The sequence below is a fragment of the Myodes glareolus genome, chromosome 15, assembly GCF_982192425.1.
Source record: "Myodes glareolus chromosome 15, mMyoGla1.1, whole genome shotgun sequence".
Classification (NCBI taxonomy): domain Eukaryota; kingdom Metazoa; phylum Chordata; class Mammalia; order Rodentia; family Cricetidae; genus Myodes; species Myodes glareolus.
This window is the reverse complement of record NC_142040.1, coordinates 33193402-33221316: the sequence shown is the minus strand read 5'-3', so window position 1 is coordinate 33221316 and position 27915 is coordinate 33193402.

The following is a 27915-nucleotide window of genomic DNA, read 5'->3' as shown; positions in this document are numbered from 1 at the left end:
CGTCCCAATGTTCTAATGATGCACCATTGTAAGTAATCTCATGATAGATATTAACAATGTAGCTCTATCTCAGAAACCTAGAAAAACAGTTTGGGATGACTTCACTGGGAAGAAGTGAAACATGTTTGAGGAGACTGACAGGTTTAACTGGATTTAAACAACAAACACTATTCATATGCATCTGATCCTGTTACCTAATTCAATTGGAAAAATTTGCATGTATCAGTTAAAATTGATTTAAGACTGCTACTCGTGTCTAAGAATGCTTTCCCTGATATACAAAAATAACATTTAAACAAATGTCTGAGCACCCTTGGTTTAAGCATGTTGACACATAAATGTAAGCGGTACAGCAACTTTATGCATGAAAATAGAAGGAAATGACTAAGATCCTGTTGAATTCTATCTTTTTAAGCATATAATTTTACAGTTTTGAAATGGAGTTAAACCCTTCAGTGCTAGTGAACAAGAATGTAAAACATTGACATGCATTTGACACCAGCTAAATAAAGTGTGGTAATTCAGCCAACTAACATTTTAAAGCTGTGACATCTAGAAGAGGTGATATTTCATGATGTAGCCAGCCTGCAAGGAATGAGAAAGATTTAAGCTTATAAATGGTTGCATTTAGTACTTTGAGACCACTTGGTTATATAGGCCAGTAGTTTATAACTTTTAAATTTGTGGAGTTTGTGTATCACTGACTAGTAGAGTAAGAAAGAAGTGACTTTGTTATTGCAAAGAATCAAGACATTTTAAAAAGAGTTTTATAACTTAGTTGCATTCAGATGATGACGTTCCCATTCAAAGTGATCCTTTTGGAGAAAAAGTACCCAACTAAAGCAAATAAAGGTGCTGGTATTGTTCCCAGGATGTGAACAAATTAGACAAGAACATATTCCTATCCATTTAATATTTTCTCTAATTTCTCTGTGTAATTTCTTTTGCTTGTCTTAATTAGCAACTTTTGGATGTGATCTGATCTAAAATTTATGGACAAAGGTGACTTGACTTTACTTATATAACACGAACACAATGGAGCAAAGCTTTAAGGATAATTCAAGAGAAGAGTCTGAAGACGTTGGGGCAGGGTATTCATGAGACAGATTCTGCCCCTTAACACATCCCTGGCAACAGGAAGTTGAAGAAAGAGAAGGGAACACGTCTTGGGAATCTGAAACGAACTTGCCAATTTTGCCACATATTTCCTGGCAGCATGGATGACGACCCCCAAACTCCTGCTCCACACAGACCTTAGTTTGGCACTATTGTGGTTTAAGTAGACTTAACTTACCCTTGCTCTAAGAAATATTCAAACTCTTTAGATAATTACAACGTAACTTGTCAAACACTATCATTTACAGGATTGTTAACTCATGACTGTTCAGCCAACAAGTGCATAAACTGTTTTCAGCATGTCAGTCTACCTAACTAAAAAGAGGATTAGTCACTTCAAACATGGGAAGAGATGTCTTCCATCATTACTTTTATCCTCTTTCAAATTTGAATATGGAGGTATGCAGGGACTGGCCACTTGGTACAGAGTGGAAAATAAAAACGAAATATAAATGGCTTGTAATTTCATCATGGAAAAATCCAATTTCACTATGGTAGGAATTTTTTTTTGAGAAAATAAGCTATGAAAAGTACTGGCAAGGGTGTGGGGAAAGGAGGCCCATTACATATATGTTCTCTGTCACATGAGAATCTCAGGCTTGATGTTATGTATTAAGTTGTAAGAGTGTCAGTAGAAGGCAGGAAGCAAGAATAAAAGTCATGAGAGATGAAGGGATGAGGTAAATAAAAATTGAAGCAGACATGTGGTAGTGAACATATACTATGTAGAAGTAGGAGTGAGGAGTATAGGAAAGGGGAGGTTTGGAAAGGCATGAAGGTCTAGAAGATACAAGAAATGCAGATGTGTGAGGGTAAGTCAATCTAAACTAAAGAGGAGAGAAATGTCCACATAAAAGTCTACTGCTTTTTAAGCTATCTAAAATATAATTTTAAATAAAAAAGCTTAAATTGAAGTACTCTGCATGCGTGGTGAGCATTGCAGTGTACTTCAATTTAAAATCCTCATCACTGGTATGGGATGCCTAAGAGCAATCAACGCCTTCCAGAATAATACTCTTACTGATATTGCACTTGGAAGCCCACCAGAACTAGATAGAAAGACCCTACTCATAAAGACAATAATACATATCCTGGATACAGGACATGTAGAAACCAAGCAGAGACAGGGCAATAACTGTCTTTCCTGCCAGCTAGCATTCACAGTACTAGCATGAGTGTAACACTATCAAGCCGTTTTGCCAGATATGCTCAGTGGTACAACAGTCACATGAATATTCTGGGTTAACTAACTGATTTAATGTCTGTATTTGAGAACTGATCCACGGGAAGTTGATGTAGAAGTGTCATCTGTCTATGTGTCACTTTCATTGGTTAATAAACTGCCTTGGCTTTCAATGGGACAGCAGCTTATACAGGCAGAGTAGACAGAACAGGATGCTGGGAGAAAGAAAGCAAAGTCAGGCAGACACCATGCTTCTCCTGCCCAAGATGCACATGGGTTAGAATCCTCCTGGTAAGCATGACCTCGTGGTGACAAACAGATTACTAGATATGGGTTGAATCAATATGTGAGAGTTAGCCAATAAGAGGCTGGAGATAACGGGCCAGGCAGTGTTCAAAAGAATACAGTTTCCCTGTAATTATTTCGGGGGTAAGCTAGCCAGGATCTGGGCAGGAACACAGCCTACTGCTGCTCCTTCTACACAATATATGTCTAGCACAGCAGAAGTGCCCCAAATTTTATGGTTAGAGAGGTCCTGGGTCCTATGGGTTCCTATTATTGATGTTAAATCAAATAGGTAGATAGCTGAGCTGCCATCTAGACATGCATGATTTTAACCATAGACTAGTACAGCTGTCAGCCTTAGTAAGAGAAGTAGTTTTCAACAGAAGGCTATGGTCAAAGCTGTGCTCCATAACAGTCAAAATGTTAATAAATATAAGGCAGTGGAGTGTTTTGTCCCCAAATAGACTATCTGTGTCACCCACTCCAAAGTCCACCATGGAAGAAGGTGAGAGAAATGATTGTGTAATCTGAATTATGGGGAACACACCTTCTGGGCGTGCATTGGTGTTGTAATCACGAACACAATCCAGATGAGACTGCCTGCATGAACTCGGAAAAAATAAATAAATGTAAAGAGATACAATCGTGTATGGGAAGAGCTAGCTGGGAAGAAGAAAGAGACCAGCAAGACTGGAAGTTGGGGTGAGAGAGTGTAGTTGGGGAATGTCATTACAGTGTATTATATGTAGTTATATTGTCAACAAAATAAATACCTGAGGCAATTAACTTCCTAAAAGTAAATGCTTATTTTGTATCAAAAATTTTGAGATTTTATTTCGGCAAACAATTGGCCCTATTGCTCTGGGTGTTCGGCAAGGAAGTACAGAACAATGGGAATGCGGAAGAGCAAAACTGCATTTCTTTGCCAGGAAGCAAAAGGAAGGGGCAGACACTACGCACACAGGCAGATGCTTATATAATTGTAGTGGGAAACAGGAGCTGCAAATTGAAAAGCAGCAAGTAGAGTTAATTGTTTCCTTTTGAAATCTCAAGAGTCCCTAAGAGGGTAAAAGTTTAAGAAGTAAGTCAGATGAAATGTTATCTGGGTCTGCTTCAGATGAGTTCACTGCAATTTCAGGTAGCTGGAACTTAAAAGCAAGCTTTGAACAGAGCAGGCATGGTGAGATAATAAAGCATGTCATCCTGCTGTAAACAGAACTCTGTTGCTCACTTACTGTTTTTAAGAATAGATTTCCAAGTTTGAGCACAGATGCACATTAATTATAATTTTGTTGCATGTAAGCCATCATGATTTATACTCGACATTTCTATAAAACAGAACAGAAATATTGGGTCTTGTTTTTTGGTTTACCTTGGGCATGTAGTTTTATCAACTACATATAATGACAATAAAAACTTTAATGTCTTCATATCTGCAGTTAATTCTGGATTTAGAAGAAGGAGGTTAATAGCTGCAAGTTGGGTATTAGTAGATATTCATAGGTAAGAAAATCTCTGCATTTACTGTTGAAGAATGTTTAGGATTTAAATGGGCAATGAAACAGATGTGTGACTCATCAATCCAGTATAAGTAAATGTGACATGAACAAGTGGAAATGCTAATGAATCTGAAAAATGTTTAAGACAGGAAATTATCATTATTAAAAGCTCACAGTAGAACTACCTTGTATGACTATGTTAGCAATAATATTTTCATTTTAAAATTTGAAATAATCATTTATTATTCCCATAAGCAAAGAATAAGTAATAATAACAATTTTCTTTACATCAGGTGCAGCTCTCAGCAATATCGGAGAACAAGCTGGAAATAAAAAATGTTAATCCTACTGAGTCAGAATCTCTGAGCATGAATGCCAACATTTTTTTGTTTTGTAGATCTCCTGAGTAAATTGGGAGCACGGGGACTTTGGGAGAGGGTTGAAGAGGAGGGGAGAGGCATGGAGGGGAGCAGAGAAATATGTAGAGCTCAATAAAAATCAATAAAAAGAAAAAAAAGAAGTTTGTTACAGCAAATACATGAATGAGAAAGTATAGTGGGATGTTTCACTTTGAGAATGAAGTACATTCAACTCAGACCATCCTATTTATTTTTTATGTAGTAACCAAAGGGACAAGATATTCTATTCTGGCAAGATTTTATATGTGAATAAAATGTTGATTCTTTTGTTCCACCTTCAGTTTTTAGGATCACATCTTGAGTTGGCCAAAGATCAAGAACTCAAACCAAGTTGAATCTGTGGAAATACCATTAGAGTAAGCTATTATGATAATACAGATATCACTAAAATCTTAGCTTAGGAATAAAGAATCCAGACGTGTTTGTAAAGCTGCAAAGTCCCATAACTAATTATCTTCTAGTGATAAAAAAATTAAATCAAGTCTGGAGCAAAGAGAAAACTAGCATGTGAAGTTGTTTTCAACTACAGAACATGAAAAAAATGTTTACATAAAGTATTTAAATGTTTCTTTTTGCATTTGATGTCATTATTGTTATATTTCTCAAAATATATTGCAAATTATTTTCACATCACCATACATACTGCATTTGGACATTTTTAGTTACAGCAAAGACCTTTTCCATATCATGTTTACATAGGACTTTGCTATTGTCTATCATCCCTTCAGTATGAACTAGCTTAACAGAGAGTCTTACCCATATGTAACACTAAGTTATATTTCACATGTCTTGGTAATAAGTCTCTTCTTTGCATAGTCATCATTTTCAAACAGGATATTTTAGGCTAATTATCTGCAGAAGTGTGATGATGGGTGTATTGGGCTCTGACACATTGCTTGAGGGTTTTCACTCCCCGGGCTTGGTGGGAACTACTGTATTTTTCACAAACTTCACTTTTTATTTAATATAGTCTCTTTAGGACTCCTTGGGAATTTCATATCATGTACCCCAATTCAGCTCATCTCCAGTCCTCCCCTCACCTCTGCTGTACCCTCACAAAAGATTTCTAAAATTAAATCAAATCAAAACAAAACAAGCAAACAAACAAAAAGAAAGAAAAAGAAAACAAACAACCTCTTCGTTCCTCCATCTTTCCTGCCTCTCCAACACCTCTTCATTCTTGGTGGCATTGGGAGCTATGGTTAGTCACATTCCTTTGTTCAATTATCTTTACTTGCCAATGTTCATTGCAATGATTCATTGGTCTTGTTCAGTGCCTGTGGTTTCTGGTACCATCATCATTGGATCCTCACCCAAACTCCTTTCAGATATCCTGTGAGCTCCCGAGTCATACAAACTACATGGATTCCATAGGACCTGTCACTTCATGAACTCCAGTAGGTCCTAGATGGGGTTGACATTAGGGGGGGGACAACATCAGGTCCAGCTGTGGGCCTGGGTGGTGGATGTGTTGCTCATTCTGGGCTATTGGGGCTGCCCCCTGAGGCAAGGGAGTGAGCCAGTTCTCCTATGTCCATGTCATCTGGGTCAATTCTCCCTCACCAGTGGTAAGAAGCAGGGTCATCTCTTCTGAGACTATGTAGGGGGGGATGGGGGCAGTTCTTCCGCAGGGCTCGGGCCAGCTCTCTTGCTGCAGTATTTAGCTATCCCAAGGTCAGTAAAGGGTAGGACTAGCTCAGCACAGCCCTCTGATTTCATCATGCATGATTCCTGTGGTCCTTTAAAGTGACATGGGCCACAGACATCAACACAGACCCTAGCGGCAGCAGGACCACAGAACCAGACATGGCCTTTGGCAGCAGTTTGAGCCTGGATGACATCCTGGTTCCGGGTGAAAGCTCAGGTCACTAAGATCAGGATGGCTCTGGTGGCAGCAGGGTCCCAGACACCAACAAGGCCATGATTGTGGCCCTAGCACTGGTGGTGTGGACAATGGTCTGTATTCTGTCAATTATATTTTAAATAAATGTTGATTGGTCAATAGCCAGGCAGAAAGTATAGGCAGAACAACCAGACAGGAAGGAAAGGTGGGTCAATGAGAACAGGAGAATTCTGGGAAAAGGATGTAGTCCTGTCCCAGCCACAAAAGAAGCAAGATGTGACTGCCTTGCCGAATAAGGTACCAAGCCATGTGGCTAGCATAGATAAAAATAATGGGCTAACATAAGTTATGAGTTAATAAGAAGCCTGAGTTAGTGAGCCAATCATTTTATAATTAATGTAGACCTCTGTGTGAATTCTTTGGGACTTAACGACTGTGGGAACTGGGCAGGAGGGAAAACTTCAGTCAACACACTGGAGTTCCTTGAAACTTTTATGACAAAACTGGTCTCAGACTTCAAAACAAACCCCAGTTGTAGTAGGACCAAAGACCCAGGCATGGTCCTTGGCAGCAGCCAAGTCTTGATGTTACTACTACCCCAGGTAACACTGCAGGCTCCTCAGATGGATACAGCCTTAGAGACACCATGGTCCCTGGACACTAACAGGGACTCAGGTAGCTGGCCTGAGCCCAGGCATATTTATGGCTCTCAGTAGCAACATGGGCCATGGGCTTTAATATAGACCCAGAGTGGTAGGACCACAGACCCGGCTATTACCATGGTCCCAGGTGGTGGTGGAGTTTACTCAGACCAGCATAGTCATGGGGACAGCGTGGCCCTCAGACACCATCACGGCCCCAGGAGATGGCTCAGACCCTGGGAATCCTCATGACACTTGTGGCAACAGGAGCCTCAGACATCAACACAGGCTCTGGATGCTGTAGAGTCACAGACACAGATAGGACCCTAGGCAGCCAGGGTTAAAGTCAAGTTCAAAGGCAGTGTCACACGACACGGTAAATTTTTATAATAGGAATGGACAGCACTGTATTGCATGGCCTCTAAAAGTTTAATCTCCATTTGAACCTAAGTTTTTATTATTGCAATGCCTCTTTGTAGAGGCTGGAGATGTAATGCTGTTCTCATCTATGCTGAATTTTTTCAACTTAATGTTAAATCAAAACATTTCAACAACTTCAGTGGACAACAGTTTCTTTCTCTAATAACAAGTGATCCTTATAAACATTATTGTTATGAAGTCTATAATTTTTTATTTAAAGCTTATATTCCTTAAAGAGAATAATGTTTTCTTTCTCACTGTCTCTCCCTCTGTTTCTCTCCCTCTCTCTCTTCACCTTACTCTGTCTTGATGGTGTATCTTTTTTTTAGAGAAGAAAGAACAATAGTAACATGATCTATTTACATTTTTGTGGAATATAGATGTAAGTATGCTTAAATTTCATGATGCTAGTGGTATAATCACAGTTTACATTGAGGATACATAATGTTCAACAGCATTTCAACTTATATTATACAACCAAGAGTACAATAGTTATATTTACTATCTACTTTATAGCTAGTGGTTTAGATATACTTTATTGAGTTTTTATGTCATGTCATTCTAGGACTTTATAGCTTTCTTCAGCATTATTTGTTTGATGTAAAAATCCAAGAATAGAATAATTTCATCTGAAGAATAGTCCTACTGTATGAATACTCAGTATCTTTGGAACTAAAATTTATTTCCAATTTCCCACAAACTGAAGAAAGTCTTTGAAAGGACCCCAAACAACAAAGTCTTCCAGAAACCAGGAAAATTGTCCTTAGTTACATTCTCTGGTGACATCTTTTATGTTGAGAATTGTAGATACAGTACAGTTGATAACCATGATTATACATCACACCAACTTTGGTTACCTTTCTGCAAGACGCTACAATTCCCCATGTTGAGATGCAGTGTTAATTTATAATTCTTTGTCTTCCATTGGAACACCACATTCTAAAGAAACTCCAGAAGTTATTAAGTCAGTGGGGAAATGTGGATGTGCCAAAATCTCCATTACCCACAGGAAACAAGGATTCCTAAACACAAGGTTAGCATTTACATACTTACAACTGCCTACTTTTATGGCTTAAAAATAACAAGAATAAGAAATTCAATCTTAAAACAACTGGAAAAAGATAGTTTTACAAGTGAAGAAAATATTCATATGTACACACCTATGAAAAATACTAAATTATTTACTCTGCTTTTAATGTGTTAATATTTTATTTTGCACAATAATCCAATTAGATTCCTTTGCCTATTCAACATCACATTTTAAAATCATCAGAAAATTATTTCTTTTAAACTGGTGAGTCTTTTTCATTTTCTAAAAATATTTTTCTATTATATATATAATTAAAATTTTATATAAATATCTACATATTTAAAATATTATATATACATATATGTGTATGTATGTGTGTATGTATGTGTTCACATACACCTCTAAACTATGTCTTTATATTATGACACAGTGGAAATCTCTGCTCTTTTGCTGCTAGGTATTTGAATTGTTTTATTTTTCTTGCTATAACCAATGCTAGTGGATACTCCCATATAAATACTTTGACACACATTTCTGAGATATTCTGCAGGTGAGTGTGATTGATAATGGACCTGCTGAACTGTAAAATTGTTTGTAAGCATGTTTGCAGGCTTCCCTCTGAAGATATTGTATTGATTTACATTCTTGGGGGTGAGTTATACATTCTCACATCCTCTTAGAATTTTGTAGTTGTGGCTTTTATCAATGTAATGTTTTGAAATAATTTCTCATTTTATTTTGCTTTTGTTTACCCACCAATCTTGTTTTATTTCTTACTTGGAAAATTGTTGCATCCTTCTTGAATTTTCAAACCACTGCTTTTGACCAGTTTCTATTGGATGGTTTATTCTCACTGGCATAAGTCTGAAAGTTTTTGTTATATTCTATAATATTTGTTGTCTTTATTTTCCATTTTTTCTTTATCTAAACAGTCCCTTTTAAATATATAAAAATTAGATGCTAGTTTGGAGTTACTAATCCTTACCATCCTCTTCTTTAAAAAAATTAATTTTAAAATTAATTAAATTTTTAAAATTTTAAAATTAAACTAAATTAAATAAATTAAATTTAAATTAATTTCACAGGTTATAATAATAATATCAATTTAAAATATAGTTTTATAGCTTTTCTTTGTTCATGTTTAGTCTATGTTAATTACATAGTAATTTTCTGTATGATTTTAGCAATGGAAATATATTACTTCATTGTCATTTATTATTTAATAATTTCCACATTCATTCTCTTTGTTATTTAATGTATATGTATATAGTGTATAAGTGAAAGCATGTTTGCTTCTATATGCTCATGTTTATACTGGTGCACATATTTGTACATGTGTGTAGAGGCCAGAGGACAATGTAGGATGTCTTCCTCTCTTACTCACTACCTTAATTTTTGAAGAGTCCCTTGCTGAATGGCTAGTCTGCTTGTCCCCTGACCCGGTACTACAGTCTACATGTCAATGCAGCTGTATTTACACGGGCCTTGAGGACCTGAACCTAGGTACTCAGACTTGCACAGACCCTTTATATACTGAGTTACCTTACCCAGATTTTAGTCTCTTCTGTGACATGTATGAAGATCCTAGGAAATACCCATTTTCTGTTCGAATGTTTAATTTTCTCCTATTGGTCAACTTTTTCATAATCAAATTTCACACATTTTATTACTATAACATTATGGCTTGTCTTGATAAATATTAAAATAGGCTCTTCCAAACTTTCTGCTCTCTTCCATAACGGTCTCTGAGCCTTAGGTTCAGAGGAGCTGTTGTAGGTACTTCAGTTGGTGCTGAGCAACTCACAGTGAGTTGTTCTCTGTGTTTTGACCAATTATGGCTTTCTGCAATGGTTTCTACATGTTGCTAACAGAAAGCTTCTTTGTTGAGGTAAAAACTAAATATAGTTCTATATATTTGAACATTTTATACATACCTTAATAATTTCTAGTTTTAAACTCAAGTTTATAAAATTATAACATATATGAAATAAAATGTACTTCTTATAGATATACTGAACAATTGCTTAGACAAACATGAAGTCATACAACCAGTAACCATAACTTTATAATATAGAATATGCCTCATATGTTTTACACTTTTGTGTCCATCTCAAAACCCAAATGTTAAAGTCCTCGTATTAAAAGTGAAGGTATTAGAAAACAAAGTGATTGGGACACAACATCTCTACTTTCATGGGTGGAATTAATGTCTACAGATAGAACCAACAAGCTCTTCTGTTCTTTGTAGACATAGGAAAAGGGTCCTGTCGAGACAAGTCAATCTGTGACTTTACTGATCCCAAACTTTCCAATCTCTAGACATGTGAGAATTAAATTGTTCTTAAACAGACTATATTTTAGCTATAGCATTCAGCACAGACTAAGTGAATCCCAAAGTTTCCTTGCCCTTCTGTGTAGATAAACCACTTTGCTACATCAACCCTAGGCAGCCACAGCAGTGTTTCTGCCCCCACGGGTCTGTCTTTCTCCGCATATCCTATCAGCAGAATTATGCATGTATATGACTTCCTCCACTTCCCATCATGCTTTTATGATGCCCTCTATGGTTTTATGTAACGGTAATTAGTGTCTTTCTGATTCCGAGAAGTCTTTATTAAATGGATATGAAATTATTTGTCCATTCATCTGTAGAATATTTGACTGGCACCCAGGTTTAGTGATAACAAATAAGACTGTTAGAAGCATTCAGTCATCAACAAGCTTTTGTGGACATGCCTTTCTTTCTCCTGGAGAAACATCAAGAAGCCGTATTGCTGGTAAGAGTTTTTACTTTTTATCAACTATTTCTCCAAATTCCTGTGTTCTCAGCAATCCAGTAGCAGCATTGCAGCTACTGTGAGCTGTTGCTTGCAGTTGCTGCCATCACGTTAGCATATATAATCTAAGCTATTGCATTATGTGGTCACATCTTATTTTGATCTTAAATTAATTTTATTAATGAATAATAATGTTGAACACTTTTGTAAACAATTTGTCATGTACTTATTTGCCAATTTCCATGCTTGGTGAAATGTTTAATCTTAATTTAAATTAATTATATTAACTGATAATATTGAACATTTTTGCAAATAATTTTTCATGTACTTATTTGCCATCTTTTATGCTTGGTGAAGTGGGTTTTTTAGTATGTATTTAATTTAATTTGTTTTTTAATGATTTTTTAGAGAAATGATCTACTTTATGATTATTATTATGAATAGAATTTTTCCTACTACAGTCTATGATTTGCTTCTTTGAGGTATATAGAATGTATGTTTTAAAAGCTGATTTACTTGGCAGAATTTCATTAAGTTCTTTTTATTGCTTTAACAACTTGCTAAGCCTTTCTTGGAATATCAAGGTGGTTAATCACAGCATTTTGAGAGAGGCTTGTACATCTCTATTTTCTAGAATTATGTAACATTTCATAATTTCATTGCATTATGAGAGCTCTCATAATATACTGATGCACAAAGTAGCACCATTAAGTACAATGTCCTTTATGTTCTATTTTATTAAAGTTTTACTCTTGTGAGAAGAGGTCACACTTTTCAGTTTTCTTTTCTATTTATTTCTGTCTTAGCATATACACTTTATCAGATTAAAGAGTCTTCTCATTCCTGTTTCCTAATAGGTTCATAAATATTCATGAAATGGTACTATTACTATATAAGCATTTTAATACTAGAAATTTTAGTTATTGTAGTTAATGATGAGAGCTTTTAAGACAGAATTCTTCCCCAGTTCTTCAAGTACATTAGAGCCAATAATTTCACCTTTAGGTATTAGGCACAGGGTTTTACTATGTAGCTCAGACTATCCTGCAAATTCATGGTAATTCTCTTATCCCACATGCTTGTATTACAGGCATGTGCCACCGTCAATGCAACATCAATTAAATTCTGTTAATTGTTTATGCCTTTATGTCTATGTTTATAATTAGATTGCTCTGTAGTTTTATTTTTAAAATAGTGCTTGCTGAAAGTGAATTACATATTTGTTATAAATTTAGAAAAAGAATAGAACATTACGCCTTATAAAAATACTCTTTCAAAGAGGATATAGCTTGTAGTGTGTGTGTGTGTGTGTGTGTGTGTGTGTGTGTGTGTGTGCATGTTTGCGTGGTGTGAAACTTCATATATATTGGTTCCTTTCCTTTTGAGTCACATTCGTGGGTAATAGAGATCCTTTGGCCTATTTGGTGTGATGAGGTCAGTTGAAAATCTGACTAAGGAAAGCCGAGGACCACACGGAGCTGCTACCAGTTCTGAATTAACAAGTGTGTTTTGTGTTAGAAGTGTTTTTCTCATGATACCTTGGTTTCAACTCTTCAAAACTAAAATCCAAGACAGGCTTGGGACCAGGCAGTTTACCTGGCAAGGAGTGGAGAATAAATAAGTGAGAAAATGAAGAAGGCCAAGCTGCCGGGCTGCTGACATTGCTGGTTTAGTAAGAGGTCACTCAGAATGCCTTCAGAAGAGCACAAAGAATTGGACATTGCACATATGTTCACTGATACAAAATCCCATGTTTGGATTTCTTCCGTGCTGCTAGCTGCCTAGTGTATTCAGATTGCGCTCTGTGTGGACTTGGACAACCACAGCTTCAAGTATTTTCTGACGAAAGGGAGAGAGAGTGGGATATTTCGCATGTGACACATTGGTTCTGGATTCTCCTGGGATGTTTGTCATCTTCATACTGAATCATGTCCGCTATTACAAAGCAATCTGTCTTCTAACTTCTTCTATATATAGTGACTTTATTGAACACCACTGATAGTTACTTCCTGTCTTACTGGGGTCCTAGGGGCAATGAAATCAAAACTTTTCTGAGTAGGGGAATTCTTTAGTAGAAGACCACTTTAAAAGAAGAAATACAATGAGAAGAATCCTTAAAGGTCAAAATGTTAAAAATACACAGCAGATAAATATTTCTCTAGAACTACCCAAAAAATATAAAGACTTCAGTGAAAATTATTTTTATCAGTACATTAACCCCTTTCCTTCTGTATTAGATGTTGAAATGAGTTGCCTTGTCCGTATGGCAAGAGAGACATCTTTAGGAAAACCACTATGTTGTTTCCATGATTTCCCTTCCTTTTTTTTTAAATAGTTTTTATTGAACTGTACATTTTTCTCTGCTCCCCCTCCCTTCTTCCCTTTTCCTCTTCTTCCCTTTCCCACTACCCCCACACTCCCAGTTTACTCAGGAGACCTTGTCCTTTTCTCCTTCCTGTGTACATCTCACTTAGGGTTCTCTTTGTTATCTAGGTTCTCTGGGGTTGTGGATGGTAGGCTGGTTTTAATTTTTACAGAATCAGTTTTCTTTGACTGAAGGACAATTTTCTCTTCCGGATGATCACAGAGGTCAGGCTGTGCCCATTCTAAGTTATTCCACAATGTTTAAAATTATTTGCTTTGGTAAGTTCATTTCATAAGCAACATTTACTTCCCTTTTGAGTGAAAGTGGAGGATGATTTTGTACCTTATTGTGCCATAGAAAACACCATCTATGGAGCATCACCCTTGAGATAATAAGACTCATAAACAGCTTATTTCTAAACATAAACAGGAAAAATACTACCTATAAACTTTCCAAAGTTAATATTGAGCACATGAGCCAGTAGGTGCAAGCTATATTAGTAAAAGCAGGCTCAAAGACTTATCAGATATACCAGATCAATAAACTATGCACCACTCTGGACTGGACTCTCATAAGGAGGAAGGCAACTAACTCTATGATGCCAATGGTCTCAGAAACCTGTTATCTGATTACCAAGTTGTATCAAGGGACAAATAGGTACCAAGAAAACAATAATTAAAAATAAGCAGAGAATACCTGATTGTTCCCAGTGTTTCATCATATCCCTGTCTCCACTTAAACTTCTTCCATCCATCTCAAGTATCCGGTCAACTATCTATCCATCTGGATATGTTTTTCACCTCCCCTTTATGATCCTGCTCCTCCGGTGCTTGAGTCAACTCTACAGATTCCGTTCTGCTTCCCTGTAGACTCACATGAGTCGTCCAATTGCATTCATTATTATCTTGTTTAACCAGCTTCACCTACCCTCTTTTTATCTGCATTCGCTCTCTGTCTGCAGGAATACCACTTTGAACTCTGCTGTGAGCTCCTTAACTCATTTGAAGCCATTCTTTTCTTACAGACATGAATAGAAACAATCACAGTGTGGTGTCTAATTAGCTAGACATCCTTTATTAGTAATTAATTTTGAAATAATATATGCTAACGTTTATTAGTAATTAAATTAGCATAAATAAACTCACTTGACAATGGCTAGCTACCAAGGGAAATCTGGATACTTGTCAAATTATAGCCACTCAAACTGATTTAGTATGTGAATTTGTTATTATTCAGCATGTTCTGACATTGTGAAAATATGCAAATGTGTTCATATGTGTTTCTGGTATGAGTGTGTTTATGACAATCACTTCTGTTACTTGCAACTACCTTATTCCGTTTGTTCTTGAAGATTTATCTTTCCCATTTGGTGTCCAAGCCAGAAGTTGACAGGCTAAGATGGCATCCTCTGCCCTTACTATTCCTCCAAGTGTATACTTCCAGCTGCTGTTCCAAAGAACTGATTTCCTGCAATAACATGGAGCTTTGTTTCTTTTCTCAAGAAGTCCTAGTTATTCAACCAGAGTTATTGGAGCACTTACTAACTGATTATATACCTGAGCACAATGACAAAATTGTATTCTTAACACAGAGGGAGATAACCCATGTCAAATTGACTCTACTTTAAGACATTTGGATTTCTCTTTTCATCCAGGCCCTCCTACAGAAATCCAATTGAATTTTTGTGTTCACCTTAAAGGCAATAGAACACAAAAATAGAAAAATAACATTTGGTCCCTCATCAAAGAAAACTAAACAAAATGTATATCACCTTTTTGAGCTCAGCATATTGCATTTTTATCAAGTAAAGGCCATTTGTAATTGCCTTTAACTGGCGCTTCCATGGTGGGCACAGAGGAATATTTAATATGCAGTCTTTATAACCTTTGTAGGCACATCCCTTTGCTCTGACTAGTATTCTGTTCCCTCATGGGAAACAGAAGGCTTTTTTTTTACTTTGACAATTATTCCAATGTTGCATTTTTTCCAAATGTTTTTATTAAATAAACATTGACACCTAATACATAACTGCACCTTAAATCTCCCTCTCCAATCTGAGGTCCTATCCTGGAATTCTTTTTAAATCTGAAAATGGATAAAACACAGGTAACATTTCTGAACTATAGTTACTTCAAGCAGTATATCTTTATTTTAACTTTATTTAAATAATAAGCTTTCATATAAAACTAATTTAGAAAATCTGAAAGTTAATCACATTTCTTAAGTTTCATAGGAATGTCGAGAGCATATCATAATCCTATGAAATTTCCTCTTAAAATTGACTCCATCTCTTTGGTTGTCAATGATCAAAATAAACCTTCCGTGTTTGGGTTCCCCTTTCTTTGCTTCCTAGGAGAATTAGAGAGTAGTTAGTTAAGTGACCAACAGCAAACACACTGATTGCACTAGAATCTTGGAATGAAAATTTCAATTGCTTATTACTGTGTAATGCTGAACAACTTATCCACTTTATGAACATCAAGTTTCTTAACTCTGAGCTAGAATTGATAGTAGATCTCTTGTCCAAGGGCTGCTTTAAGGATTAGATAAGCATCAAGCCGATGCCTCTCACGCATGCTACGCAACTGAGAGCAGTTCTTTACAATGACTGTCTGCATCTACCACTTAAATTGTGGTGTCATCTTCAATAATTCCCACTGCCTCCTCTAAGACATGAAGAAGAAGCCATCCCCAGTAAACTTCTGCATATCTGTTTCAGGTATTAAGTTTACTGTCTTTACTCTCTAGTCAAATGATATGTGGCTTAATGTGACACCTTTAGAAGTGTAGTTTGCTCTTCCTGTTTGTTAGTGAGTGTGTTTTGTTGATATTGACTCAGGAAATAATAACTACCCTGAATTTTTATTTTTTCTGTACTTCTGATGTAATACAGGGTTTATTTCTCTGTTCTTATATGTAAGATCCTCTTTGTAGTCATATGTTTTAATAGGCTATGTCTTCAAGCTAAATTTAGCTTCTAGTGTAGTGAGCATATCTCCGTGTAATGTAGTTGGTGTACTGACTTTATTGCAACAGCTCTGCCTCCTTTTTCAGCCTTATTTACTTTCAGTCACTTTTTCTAGGCTTCTCTCAGAAATATGGGCCTCCAAACAGAGATGTGTTACAAATTATTCATATCTGATGCAAATTTATCAGCAACTCAGGGGAAGTTTTCTAGTCAGGAGGACAGCCCATTGATGGCTTGGAAATCATACACTATAATCTCAAGGAGGCTTTCACCTTGGAAAAGAGTGAAGGTTCTTTATTTTTTAATTCTTTGATCTTTTCCCAGCATTCTCAAAACTCTATTTTCTTGTATCTTCCAGGTTTTCTATAATGGACTTCTGTATAAAAATGATAAACTTCATAGAAACATTCCTTTTGCTTTTTGCTTCTAAATTCAAATTGATGGAAACAAATTACGATATTGTTTCAGAGACCAGGCTCTCTAATTTTTCATGTTTATCAAATCAAATAAAGAAAAAATGATTGTTTTTCCTGACAGGCGAGTATGTTTCCTATGCTGACCTCGAACTCATTGTATAGCTGAACATAGATGTCATTGCTTGATGCTCCTACATCTACTTTTCAAGTGACGGGGTTACAAGAGTGCAAGATGAATCCTTTGCAAAGGAAATATTTATGGACACTAAATATTTGTATTCAAATAGCCATTTATTTCTAGATACTACTGAATTAATATATCTTAGTATTTTGTTATATTTCTTCTGATATACTTTCATGAACACATGCTTTTACATTAAAAACCTCGACAATAATACTCATTAGGATATCATTACTAGTTTATATATCACACTACTGCCATGTATCAGGCATGACTCTGTTCATCATGAACACCAATCAGGTGGACTCTGTTCTCCTGATTATTTGATAAACACAGTGTTGTCAGAATGGTAAGCTGTCAATAATATAATTATACCTTCCCTTATGGACAATATTATTAAACACTGGAACACTTTCTTTTTGCAAGCAGTAATAGAAATTTCAAAAGAACAGAGAGCGTTGCCTCCCCTAACCCTGGAACAGAACACATTCTTAATCAAGAAATTGCACATCGTATGCTATTGAGGCAAAGCGCAGACAGAAAAAGTAAAATGTTTAACATGATTGTAAGAGAAACCAATAATAGAATCTGTCACAAAGTACATCATCAGGAATGCCAAGGCATTTCAAACGCTAAAATCGGTGAAAATAACTGAAATTGGACAGCAGAACATGATTACCTATCAGGAGTCACTTGTTTTGCTCTGGACTGAAACACAGATCATTATGGTATGTTCGCTGAGTTTCCTCTTTCCCTAGGGGCATTTCTATTCACTTTTTGCTGATCGTCATGGTATTAACTGGGCATGATTTGAGTACCCTTGGTTTCTGATACACAGTGATATTTTCTCATATTTATTTAGAAGTGGTATCTTTTACTGTTCCCTCCATTATCTGTTATTGGTCAGTCATCTTCAGAAATGAGGACAATCGTCCATGTTTTTTTAACACCGTATCCAGCACTTGGAGAGGGGCATTCTTACAGCATTACCGCACAAGTAAAGCTTCACGTCATTTTTCCTGACAATAAGTCTTTCTTCCTGTGGAGCAGTGGTGTAGAGGTCCACGGTAAATATGGAGAGCGTTGGCTATGTTGCTTTCATGTCAAAATCAAACAATGACTAACAATGCGTTTTAGCCTATGTTCACATGAATGATTCCTAAATGTTCTTTTTTACACATAGTGAAGATAACACTGAGATATGTCCGGAAACTATGTTTACAAAGAAAGGCGATTTCATAATCCCATAACATCCACTTTAATGAATAATGTGAAATTCTCAGAGAACTCGTATATCATCAGCCTGCCAGTGCTCCATTGTCAGTGTGAGGATTGCAGACAAAATACATTGAATGTTTTAGCAAACCTGACAAAATCTAGTGAAGTCATTTAAAGAAATCCTATCATCTGCAAGGTCGTGTGATTTTGAACATTTGAATAACATATCGCTGTTTTTTTGTTGTTGATGATGCCTTTTGTTTTTTCCAAAATTGAGTAAATACTAAGGCAGAAACTTTGAGTTAAATCACCAGCCATTGTAATTAATGTCATAGCTATTTCTTTAGAATAGGATTAAGACAAATAAACACAAATTAAGAGATATGGCTTTGGAGTAGGTACTCTGAAAGTAGGAATAGTATGAAGAGACTATTTTTATTGGCCTTTCTGTCTTCCATGTGAGAGTATAATTATGTAAACAATATTCTTTCATGAGATTATTAAATCATTAAGTGCCCATGGGTTTATAGTCATTATGCTGCATACTGGCACTACATGAAATGATTGCTATTTTCAATAGTCTTATAACATAGAAATGAGACTATCTAACATGTTGATGGTAAAATCACTTTTTTTAATGAATTATGAATGTTGAGATAAGAATCCTGTCTAATGTGGCCTGGAATGTGTCTCTAATTTAAGCTATTATAACAAAATATTTTAGATTGGGTATTAGAAATGTTAGAGAAATTATTATTATTATCATTATTATTATTATTATTATTATTATTATTATTATAGAATTTTGAAAGCTGGTAAGTCCACAGTTGGTAGACCCTCATATTGTGAGGGCCTGCATGCTACATCACTCCATGTGGCAGTAAAAGATGAAAGTGGTCAAGAGAGAGAGCTGAATTCATTTGTATTTTTACTATGAAACTCACTCCCAAGGTTAACAACATTAATCCATTGATATATTTAGAGCCCTCGTGAAAACGTTCCAAACTCTACAGATTTCATGAGTCATTTCCAGAATTCCCTCACTTTGTATTGTATTTATAGATTCTATTTCCACTTTCAGGTCTTGAATTTTGTCTGTTTCCTTCAACTGTTTGTTTTTTCTTGCCATTCTTTAAGGGATTTATTAATTTCCTCTAATTGTTCATTTTTATTTTTCTGATTACCCTGAAGCAATTTGTTCATTTCCTAGTTAGAGACCTCACTCACTTTCATAAAGTTATGTTTAAGGTCTTTTTCTTGTGCTTCTGCTGTGTTGGAATGTTCAGGGTTGGAAAGAGTAAGATAGCTGCATTCTGTTGATGTCATATTGCCTTGGTGGTTGTTTCTTGTGTTCTTATGATGACCTCTAGGCATCTTAGTTTGGGGTGATTATAGATCTAGGTATCAATTTCTGAGTTTGCCTTTGTTGGATGGGTGTTTTGTTCCTTGGTTTCTTCTCTTGTCTTCTGTCGGTATAGGCTGGGCTTTTTATCGCCTGTGTGCTCTCTGATAGAGCAGGGAGTCTCTGTCTCAGTTAGAGGCTGTGCAAGGCAACTAGGAGGGTGAAACACTGGTGATAGGAAGGAGCGGAACCTTTGATAGTGAGAGAGTTGCCAAGTGGGCAACCTTTTAGGACTCCTTGCAGACTGTGTGGTCTTTGGTATAGTGGTGAGTTGTATTCATCTGGGAACACAGAGCTAACCAGTTCCTCCAGTTCCTGCTTGCCCCAGAAGTTGTTTGTCTCTTCCTCTCAAATGTTCACAGTGGCACTGCAAGGACTTTGTTCACTGAGCCATCTTCCAAGCCCCTCACTTGAATATTAAATATTAGAACCCATGAGAATGTTTGTTAACAGATAACCAACCTTACATTTTCAATTCTTTTCTGCTTGAAATTTAAAAGTGTTTTTGTGGAAGGCATCAAGGACAGGAATATAAAATGCATATTACATAGTAGTTTCTTTTACAAAGGGAGTTGAAAAGGCATGCACAATAACAGTAGTGCAAAACATTCAGAAATAAAATACTGAGGGATAGAGTGATTGCCATTTAGAAATGTGCAAAGGCTCAATTAAAAGAAACGGTATTTGTAAAAAAAAAAAAAATTTGAGGAGTTTGAATGCTAAAGATGGGACCAAAACACATTTTAGTTTCTGAGCAGAGGTTTTGAGACTGAATAGTACCTTGTTTTCATTGTCAGATGGATACACCATACATAAATCTCATCATGTGGCCCTGTTCTATAAAACCAGGGAGAAATGATGCATACAGGGGCAGTTAATTTAATCACCCAATGAGCCAATTTTTGAGGCTCCTCTGTTAGGCTCAAGGCTAAAATTTTACTTTCATTTTCAGATGAATAAAGATATGCATAGAAAATGGTAAAATAAATTAGTTTTTTAACTTAATTTCTTGCATTAAAGACTATCTAATAGTATAAAGCTATTGAAAAATAGGGTTATTAAGTATTTCCTTCAAGTTGGTCACTATCAAGCTATCTGGCATTAGAGTTCTATCTGGCATATCAACAAACTATTTATGAAACTATATAGATTGTAACCTTGAGACAAATGGCACTATAGCTTCAAAACTTTGAGAAAGCTCTTTAGTAATATAATGTGCTTTAAAATGTATTTACTAATGATCCTGTGCAATAACTAGAAGTCAAATTTTGTCTTAAAACTTCTGAATAAATTTGAAATTGTCATACCACATAGAGAGATCTTTCCTAAATATTTATGAGTGCCATTCTTTTCCTAACCACCATAGTTATATAGAAAACAAAATCGCTAAACTCTGTACATTGAAAATAGCTTTGATAGGATATGGCTTATGATAAAGTTTGAAATACAAAATAGCCTCATGTGTGGCTGCATACTATAAAATTTGCATTCTGCATATGTAGAATATACTATTTGCTAACAGTGTAGCATATTCTCAGATGTTAATATCCAAGTCTTGAGCAAAGGTTGATATTTGTGCGTAACCTGTAAATGCTCTATAGCAGTGATTCACAACCCCTTTGGGAGTCAAATGACCCTTTTACAGAGGTAGCCTAAGACTCTCGGAAAACATAGATGGTCGTATCACAATTAACAACAGTAGAAAACTGTTATGTTATGGAGTAGTAACAAAGATAATTTTAGGGTTTGGGTCACCACAACATGAAGAAATGTATTAAAGGGTTGCAGCATTAGGAAGGTTGAGGACCACTGCTCTATAGTGCTCTACTTTTGTGACCTTGAATTTAAGGTCAGAACACTTTGTGAGACATTAACATTCAGCGATGTTCCTTTACCTATTGATATATGCATATGGTATAGTCTATTTTAAGCTATTCAAATGTAAAATTTGGTTTAGAAGTCCAATACGACCCATTCTACCAATGGAGGAAGTCCGCAGTTTGGGTATCTATGGATTTCCTTCACTTAATCTTAGAAGCAGAACGGTACTGTGATAAAATTTTCCTCAGAGGATTTTGATTTAATAACTTTTTTATTCTAACGTAACTACTTTTTAGAGTAGATTTTAGAATCAATCACAGTAAAATTGAGTGCTAAGTACAGACATTTATCATTTATTTTCTGTCCTGCCCCCATGCTTAGCCTAACTCATTTTCATCAACTGACCAGAACAGATATTGATCTAAACTGATGAACCTATATTAAGGTGTCACTATTATCCAAAGGACAAGTTACACTTGAGTTTTAATTCTGTGGGTCTGGACAAAAACCACTGTTTTATCTATTCAGCATTGCAGTGTCCTAAAGAGTGGTTTGATTTCTATAAGCATCTTCCATGGTGCATCTGTTAATTTTCCATTCCCATAAAAAATAAAATATTGATGTATTTTATTTTTCTTCTGTTTTTTTTTCAGGGTGTCATGTATTTTAATCACATAACATGTAGTCTTTTTATATTGCTTCATTTCACTTAGTAATATGAATCTGATTTTCCTACATGCTAATAGATTTTTTTATTTTCTATTATTTCGTTGTCTGGATGGATCATTGTTTGGATATATATCTAATAAGAATATCTTTGTTGCTTTTGAAGTTATTTTGTGATTATAACCTAATTACAAAATTTCCTACTTCCAAATCCCTCAAAATCCTCTCATACACCACCCTGTTTTCTTTCAAACATGTGTCCTTCCTTTTCATTGGGTAAAGATGATATCAACATGTAGGTACATATAAGTGGACTTGCATTTTTGTCTACCTTGGGGAAATACCAAAGAGTATAATAGCTGTTGAGAGTATATTCCAACATGGTTATACAGCTTTACATTTTCACCAGCAATAAATAAGGTCTCTACTCCCATTCCTAGTCAACATTGGCTAGCTAGCCTTCTAGGTTTTAGTTATTCTAATATATCACTCATTTTTGGTTTAATGTGCATTTCTGTTAATGTATGGTAGATAACATGTTTGCATATTATGGATTGGCATTATATATCTTCTTTAGCAAGGAGTCTCTTACGGTCTTTGCCCCAGTTTTCTCATTGAATTTCACCTTAGTTTTGATTTTGAAGTATTCTCTGAACATTTTTAGTGTTCTTTGCATTTCATTTACCTTCATTTATTCCTTCTCCAATGCTCCTCTGTTGTTTTTAGAGATCTGATTCCCTGACCTTATCACTTTCCTTCTCTCTTGAAATTCATTTTTAGTCAGATTAATGGAAACAAATTACTCCCATTTCTGTTCATTTATATAGGTTTATTGTCTTTCACTTTTGAAGGATGACTTTAGTTTCTAGATATTTGGTCAGGCTCTTTGTCTTTTCTCAGAAATATTTTACTCACTCTTGTATGTGACGAGAAAAAAAGCTTTAATTATTTGTTTCTCTGAGAATAAATTTGATATCTGTCTCACTGTTTCAGATATATTTGTGTGTTTGATCTGCTATAATTGAAAGCAATATAACTATGTTTCGTCTTTTGGAAGTCTATTCTGCTCATTGTGAACTTGTTGAACTCTGTAATTTGCTGTCTGACATTAATTTGAGGTTGAATTTTGTTAGTATTCCATCAAATGTTCCTTCTGTTATCTCTCTTCTTATCATTTGCTGTATTTCTTAACTTGATTCGCAGACAGCCTCCTCTTCTTGAAATTGTCTTTCTGACTGATTTTCACATTTTGTAATTCCCTGGTTTTTTTTTTAATTTCCAGATGAACTGTCACGTGGAATCTTTACCACTGGGTTTGGCTCCTGGAAGCCATTCTTTGGTGTGGGAAGTCATTCTATCTGTGCTTTAATTGGTTAATGAATAAAAAAATAGCCTTGGCCTGTGATAGGACAGAGTAGAGCTATGCAGGGAAAACTAAACTGAATGCTGGGAGAAAGCAGGCAGAGTCAGCCAGAAGTCATGTGGCCACCAGAGACATTTATGCCAAAACCTTGCTGGTAAGCCACATCCATATGGCAATACATAGACTAACAGAAATGGGTTCACCAAAGATATAAGCGCTAGCTAACAATATGCTTAAAGTGATTAGCCAAGCAGTGATTTTAATAATGTAGTTCCTGTGTGATCATTTCAAGTCTCTGTGGTCAGGAACAAACTAGCCGCCTTCCCCAACACTTCTCATATTCCTTACTGTTTTCCTTGGAAGCTTATCCTTGTCTTCTCAATACATCATTTGTATCTCAGATTGTCTTTATTTTCCCTAAGAATCCTGCTCATGAATTCAATCAGGAATGCTGAAATGTGTGAAATATAAAAATATTTTAATGGCACACATTTTTATCAACGCTATGAGACACAACTAAAGCCTTACGACTTTTTTGTTCTTTCATGTGGTCCATGCACTTTTCTACGCAACGACCTGACCTGTGTTGAGTTTTGTACTTTGTGGAATATTTGCTTAACTTCTCTGAGACGGTTTATTCACCTGTCTAACTAACTACGATACCAGTCATAAACTGTTTACTCAGTCATTTTATTATCTCTGTTTACTTCCTATAAGATTTCTTTTATTTTCTCATTTGCTCATTTTATAGCCTTTCCTTCTTTCTTCCTTCCCGTTCTCCCTCCGGACCTCCCTCCCTCCTTTCCTTCTTCCTTCCTTTTAGGATGTTGTGAACTTTATTGATGTTTAATTATTTATTACCAGAGGGTAGTACTCTTTGAGTCCCTTTCTTTCTCCTGAGGGTCTGGGATGTGAAGAGTGAGAGAGATGCTCAGTGTGATGACTGAATCAAGGATGACACTCTCCACAGTCCAAAGGTTTTTGTCAAGATCTCGTGGTTGTTCTTCCTGGCATGATTGCTCCACTCTTCCCTCTCCTTGAAAATTATTTCTATAGCCAGATGTGTCTCATACCAGAAAATAAATATTATAAAATGGTCATTGAGGACAATGCCAGGCCCAGCATCAAAGGTGGAGTTTTTGTTGAAGTTGTCGGGGAAAACCTGGTCCTTGTTACACTCAGGGTAGTCTAATATCTGTTTGACCACCTTACTGATAACATTTCATTTGACCCCTTGCTCCAGGCCACAAGTCAGATCTACCAGAGATACATTATGCATAGCAGTGCAAGACCATTCTAATGATCTTCCAGTTTAGCTCTGGCATGACATTGTCCACAGCTATGGCCTTCCCAAATAATTTAGAAATATGTTTTAGGTAGGCCCAAAGTTGTCACAGTTTCCCAATGGGTTCTCCATAATCTTCTGGGTGGTGGTTATCATCTTTTAATATGAATAGGCAAAAATATATCAAGACTGAGATTTGCAATTGGAGGTAAATTAAGCAGTCTTTCAAGGGCTTGTGAAAAAAATCCTATGTGTAGACAGAGTTTTCAAAAGTGAAAGAAAAATATAGATTTCTGTTTGTATTTCATAGCTCAAACTGTACTGTCCACATGCTTTTTCTGAAAAAATATTATGGCAAAGATACCAGAAGATTAAACAGTTTAATACTAAAAATAAATTTAAAAAAGAATGCTTACAATGACTATTTTACACAGAATAAACCACTACTATATCTCCCTGACTTAAGTCAGAATTTTCTAGGGAACATGTGCTTTTTAAGTTTATTCATTCAACTGTTAGCAGAGCTCAGCAGTAGAGAACTTGCCTGATATGCACAAGGCCTTGTATTCTATCATCAGTGCCAAAAGCAAATAAACATAATTTTTAAGAAGTCTAAGGTTCGAATATAACTTTTCCCACAAAATTTAGAATTTACTGATTCCTATAAACATTTCTCCTTGGACCTTGATTGTGATTGCCATTAATCTCCCAATTTTGAGTACATTGGTGTTCTATAGAATTATTCCTCCTGAGACATAGGTTTCTTGTGTCCTCACGAAGAACTCAGACTTCTCCCAGAGGCTTTTTACCATTCCTTAGAGAGCGACACTGTCAGAGTGTGTGAGAGAGGACCAGGGACTCAGTTCAGTGACTTTTGAGAAATCAACTAGATATACCCTTTGTTTTCTCATGTGTAAAACAGACCAATGATTACTTCTCTACAAAGTTCTTGTGTCAAGAGATGAGGCTAAAAGGTGTTTGTTAGAATTGAGATTTTAAATTACATTGCAGATTTATGCCTTGTAATATAGTGCTTAACACTATGACATCTTTAGGGTCTGTGTGGCGTTAGATTGATCTTGATTTAAACATTTTTATTGAGAATATTGGTTACAGAATATATATATATATATAACAATTATCATATGCAAATACTTAAATAATAATTATATTACTATATGCATACATAAGCTTTAAAGAATGAAAATACAAAATACAACTAATGTTTTTAATAGACATAAAATGCTACTTTAATGTTTAAAACAAGTTAAGGAATGTGGTAGCAAAAAAAAAACCATCTCTTTGTGACATTATTTATTCTTCTCATTGACAGAAAGGGAAACAAGTGCCTGAGGGTTTATCAGTGATGTCTCTAGAGCAGAAATCAATTTCTAACCCCCTTCACTCCTGGCCAAAAGCTTGTCCAAGAGAAAAGCAAAGGCTTCTTTGCACAGATTGCTTTTCTGTACACTTGTGCTCCTTTCTGTGAGCCTGTAATGCTATTCGCATAAGAATCAGAAGAGAGTCAAAGCAACAGGAGGCTTCTTGATTGATATCTCCAGTGGAAAGAGGATTTTGTTTCTCCTAGTTTTCTTTTCCTATGGAACCTTATTGATATCTCTTTCTCGATGTTTCACTGTATTTGTGTGCATGCCACATACCATATAGATATGCATAAATATGTATGTAAATATGCATCTTCAATCTACCTTATGTAGTATAGTCCTGTCATACATATATCTTGCTTATTCAATAAAATAAAATTCGTTTCAAGTAATAAAAGAATTAATAATTTCATTGATGGCTAAATAGGAGCATACAATAGATAAAACACTAGCTAGTTTAAAGAGGAGACCAAATTTGAAATTTTTATAATAAAATATATATTTTATTTGCATTTATATTTGTCTACATATAAATATATTTATATATGTATCCTACTATGTACATTCATCTTTAGAAGTCTACTTTCTTTAAAATTCCATTTCTATAACTGCACATCAGCCACTCAAACTCATTCATTAATTTAATAAATACTTTTGAGCATCTTCTCTAGCCCAGGTTGTCTGTTAAATATTGAGAATGCAGTAGCAGAAAGACGAACAGTGCTCATCCTTCAGGTGCTACTCCAGAACATGTCCTAGAGCTCTGGCATAGAGAAGCATCTGAGTTTAGACATAATATACAGAACTAACTTTAACTTGGGCTGCTGTTTAAATGAGTCTTCTTTCAACACATACTTCATCGTGACTTCTTATGTTTAAGAAACCTCTAATGATAATTCCCTAGTCACCTAATTCAGGAGTGTGAAGGTTTTAAACAAACTACCAAGAATAAAAATAAAACCATTTCCCCAGTACTCTCTCCTACAGATGACTGGAATTGGTGTCATTTGTGAGGATGATTTGGAAACCTAGTGTGGTGAAAACTTCCTGGATTGTGATGTCAACCCAGCTACAAAACCTTCAACATATAATTTGTCCTATCTTGAAGATATGCAGGGGTAATGGTGGTGCAGAACTTATGAGATTGCCCAACCAATGGCTGGTCCACCTTCAGGTCTATGCCCAGAGAGGGAGCCCACATCAGATACTTCCTGGATGGCCAGGAATCAGAGGCTGGATAGCCCAGAAGTCCGGGATAAAAACAAACAGGACTGTCTGAAAAAATAAGACAGTGAAATGATTCCTAACGATATTCTGCTAAATTCATAGATCATAGAACGATGTCTAGTCTAAACATCACCAGAGAGGCTTCATCCAGCAACTTATGGGGAGTGGGAGTAGATGGAGAAACCCACAGCCAAACATTATGTGAAGCCAGGACAACCTCATAGAATAGACAGATGAAGGAAAGTAAGATCCAGAGGGTTGAGGATGTCACAAGAAAATGGTCCACAGAATCAACCAAGCAGGACTGTTAGGAACTCACAGACTGAAGCAGCAATCACAGACCCTGTATGGGTCTGAGATAGATCTTCTGTTATATATGTTATGATTGTGTAGCTTGTTGTTCTT